The sequence below is a fragment of the Aplysia californica genome, unplaced genomic scaffold, assembly GCF_000002075.1.
Source record: "Aplysia californica isolate F4 #8 unplaced genomic scaffold, AplCal3.0 scaffold00273, whole genome shotgun sequence".
In the NCBI taxonomy this organism is placed as follows: Eukaryota; Metazoa; Mollusca; class Gastropoda; order Aplysiida; family Aplysiidae; genus Aplysia; species Aplysia californica.
This window is the reverse complement of record NW_004797543.1, coordinates 567,506-572,213: the sequence shown is the minus strand read 5'-3', so window position 1 is coordinate 572,213 and position 4,708 is coordinate 567,506.

Below are 4,708 nucleotides of genomic sequence, written 5' to 3'. Positions count from 1 at the left end.
TGTTGCCTTGCTTTTTTATATTCCATCAAAACCATTCCATGATATAATAATAATAATAATAATAATAATAATAATATTAATAATAATAAATAGCATTTGTATAGCGCATACTCCCGCTCAACAGCAAGCTCTAGGCGCTTTACACTATAGTATTACCCCAGCAGACCATAGAACATTCTGAAACATTCTTAGCTTCCCGGGAAGCATACAGTGCCAGCAGTTGATTAAGTGCTCAAACACTAATAAACTGACAAGATCTTTCGCTGTTTATAGCCGTGTACCCATTCCCACTTGGGTGAAGTGAGAAACATTCGGGTAAAGTGCCTTTCCCAAGGACACAACGTCGGGTCCCTGACGGGATTTGAACCCACAACCTTACGGTTGCGAGTCCGAGAGCCTAACCACTAGGCCACTGACGCCAACATAAGTCCTGGAACAATGTAAATATTCTGTTAACAACTTAAATGTCTACAGGAAGGTACAGAACAGTGCCGCATGAGCTCAACTTCCCTTTCAAACTTTCAACTCTGTAACTAGAAAGGGGGGTTCTCGTGACCTAGAGGTTAAGGTGTTCCCCTCTGACTCAATAGGTCTCGGTTCCGGGTTCGAATCCGGATAGTGTCGGAAAACAATTCTTCTCTAAAATATTCTCCTTCGAAACACTTTCCTGCTCTCTAGCAATGTTCTGTCGTCTGCTTTCGTCTCAACTTTCTGCCCCCACCCCCTCACCTCCTTTACCCCCCCCCCTCTTTGCTTATGACTTTTTCTGCAGCCTTTCTACTGCTCCTCTATGGCTTCTTTTTGCTGCTGTCTTTCCGCCACACCCACGATCTTGTGGTAGGAAAGACCTACACCTAGCCTTCTCGGACAAGGGCAAAAAAATGTCGGAGGTCCCGTGTGCAGGTTGCGTACGTTAAAGATCCATTGGTGGAAAAAAAATCGAAACAAGTAGGCTTTGGCCGCCACCGTGCAAAATTCAAAATTTCCTTCCAACTGAAAATGTTTGGTGTGTCCCGCGCGCTCATATGACCTTATGTAGTTGTGAGCGCCGTAAATCACTAACCCCCCCCCCCCCAAAAAAAAAGAGTTACACATCCATCTTAGAATCTAGCATGAGAAAAATAAAGTCAAAGCACCAATAAAAATTGTAAAAATATTTTTTTAGAAGGCAAATCAAGAATTGAAAAAATACTCTTTTTTATAAAAAAATTGGTGTAGGCAATTTAGCATACTTTTCAAACTCTACAAAAACATTACTAAGGCTGAAGAATTGTGAGAAAAATTAAGGATGCTGTAGTAAATGTAGCCCACATTATATCGTGCTCACTTTCGTCTGTCCACGTAAAAAAAATCAAGCTCATTTAAATTTACCAATGCCAATAAACTTTGCATGGCACCTCTACAGGCCAGCGACCAAACAAAATTAAAAAAAAATATTGATCCAATAATTATAAAGCATTTTTCTTTGAGCCCTATAACATTAAAAACCGCTTTTTGAGTACATACACAATACAGGATTGCTAAGATAAATGAGTTATAGTAATCTAACCAACAAATTGCTCTTTTAGAGACAGCGACACCACCCTGCCCCTACATTTCAATGTAAGTTTGTCGATTTCATCCCACGGCAGACTCCTAAAAATTACTCACCCCGTCTCTTGAATCTTGCTTTTTAGGTGAACATTTGGCTATGGTGTGGAGGCCAATATTTATACTTTGTAATGTTTTAGGTGTATGCTGTAAACCCGTTATCAGTTTTTACCCGCGTTAGGCTAGCATCAAAGAAATAAATGTCTTGGAACGTTAGTTTGTACTGACCTTTATGACCTATGCAAGGGTCGAAGGAGATTAACAGAATAATTACATTTCACCTTGTTTTAAACGCATTCAAACGAAAGTGAACAAGCTATAGCTCTATACTCTACGATGGTAAAAAATGCGCCATTGAAATATAGAATTACATAAATTGATAAAATATGTATAAAAATATACCAAGAAATATTTTTAGAATTATGATAATAATTAAGCTTAAGACAGCACATTAGCAAAGAAATGGATGATCACGGACAAATTAATGATGTAAATTACAGCGTAAGAAATAAAACGAAAGAGAAGTAGCAATCCAAGTCAGATGGAGAGAGGTTTTAAAAAACAAATACGGAACACCCACAATGTGATTGATTTGATGATTTTGGTGGGTGGTGGGGAAAACCCCGACAGTGGCAGGCATCATTTTGTGTCCTACTTGGAAATACGTGGAGGTGGGTGGTACAAAATGTCAGCCTCTTTCAGGTGGAAAAGTGGGTGCTAATCAATACGCTATAAAAACAGAATTAAAAGTTTTGGAAGCACTCTTCTAATCAGATGGTGAGATTATATAACATAATATATCCATTAAGTGATTAACCCTGACTTGAAAAAGGAAGCAACTATTACAGCATAAAATTTCAGAATCAACATTATACTCTGGAGCCACATTAAGTAACTGAGATAAAACTTACATCACAATACGTTTTGTTTTAACCTTTAGACAACATTAGGTTGTTGATATAAGTTATCTTTCCATCAGACCAAGTTATTTTTTGGGGTCTTTGTTCAAGGCCATGATTTGGTACAGAGGTAATATTCACGTCCCAAACTTTCCTTGGACATTTTCCCTGCAGGTCTAAGCAGCTATGTGTTTTCCTGTTTGAAGAAGGCACTGCATGCAAGGAGAGGTTTTTCCTTTGCCACATGGTTAGGGACTGTTCACTGATGACGTCAGCTAAGAGGAGGGGGGAGAGGGAAGGGCGGGTGGTCATTGAAAAGTTGACAAAAGTTGACATGAGGGGGGGGGGGGGGTCCTTACAAAGTTGCCGTCAACCATGATGCTCTAAAAGGTTGTGTAAAAAAAGAAAAGAAAAAAATATACGTTTTTTATCTTTTTTCTGTGCTATGGGGGGCAATAAATATTCTTTTGGCCTTAAAAACTAAAATTTAAAAAATTAGCGGTTATATCTACATAGCACAGACTGCTAGAAGTACTAGATTAGAACTAAAATATCAGTTTTTATTTTTCAAAATTTAAAATACAGATCAAAGGTATAAATATAAAATGCACCCTGTGCAGGCTCTATCTAAACTATAAACATGTACATTTTGGTTAACATCAACTTGGGGGTAGGGGGGGGGGGCATTTTTGGCCAAATCTTAGCTGGCATCATTTGTGAACAGCTCTTTATGGAAATCAAGAGTTTTTCTTCCTTTGCAAACACTGGCTTAGAGCTCTAAAACAATTCAAGTGTGTGTCAATCTGCACACATGCCACATTTCTCCTCTGTTACAATCAAATAAAACAAAGATTTCCTCGCTCCAAAGAAAAATATGAGGATACTCAATTTTTTTTTTTTATTGGAAAGAATGGGTTTATTATTTCTTGAGTTAAGGAGCAGTATAGACCTTTACAAAAATCTTGAGGGATATAATGAGAGGAGGAAGTTTCAAAAAGAAGTAACATCCACCCCCCCCCTCCCCTCCGAAAAAAGAACAAACATTTTGAAAACATATTATATTATAAAATCACCCACCTGGATAAAAAAAAGACAGAAAATAACACAACTTCGTTCACAGTAAATAAAAATAGATCAAGAGCATGGCAAGATGTGCAAATAAATACAAAATATTTAAGTTTGAGCAATTGCGCATTAGTATAAAATTGATACATGAAATAAAATCGAATAAAACTACCCCACCCCCCTCAGTTCTTCAGCACTTGTGAAGGCTTGGAGGAATATTTATGGATGATCTTTATACAGTAGGAAACTACAAAGGAAAAAAGAGCACAGCTGATACTGATATCGCTTCTAAAAATAGAGGAATTTTTCACACAACTTTCTTTGTTCACTCGGCAACTATAATGGTACATGAACATGCGGTACTCAAAACAGTGCACCTGAATACTTTACTTTATCCATCCTCTTGTACCTCTAGGGTGTAGAGGGGAGAAGGAGCTTCCTGTCTCTTGCAAGTGTGTTTACGGCAAGTGCAAACGATGTTTTTATGAATGGAGACCTCAAAAAGACGTCAACCAAAAAAACCCCCATGATTACTTAACTAGTTCGATCAAAATAGAAAGATTCACCGCTTGTCTGGAAATTGTTGTGTATGTGTGTGTGTGTGTGTGTGTGCGTGTGTGTTTGTGAGTGTGTGTGTTTGTGTGTGTGTGTGTGTGCGTGTGTGTGTGTGTGTGTGTGTGTGTGTATGTATGTGTGTGTGTGTGTGTGTGTGTGTGTGTGTGTGTGTGTGTGTGTGTGTGTAAGTGCATGGGTTATTTAACGTCCATCTCCTATAGGATTTAACCAAAATATGTTGAGAGGCTTAAAATCTCCACAAAATGATCCAAGATCGAGAGCGCTGAGCCTAGGATTTGAACCAGGGCCGTACACTCCATAGCCCAGCATTATACCAACTGAGGTAACGGAGCGCCCCACTTGATTGTGCTGAAAGCCGATGACAAAGTGGAAGAAGAGGATAAAGATATAAGGCAAAAGTATTATGCATAAGGCACTAAAGTTGGTGTTTGCTGCAAAAAAAAGGTCACAGTTTCTTCCAACAGGACAGGGCTGTGGGCCAACAGGAAAGGCTTGCGGCGAAGTTGAGTCGAGAGAGTGGGTCTTTCGGTGCACGTTAGTTTAGATCTTTACAAGACCGTTATGGGAGTTTCTTTTTG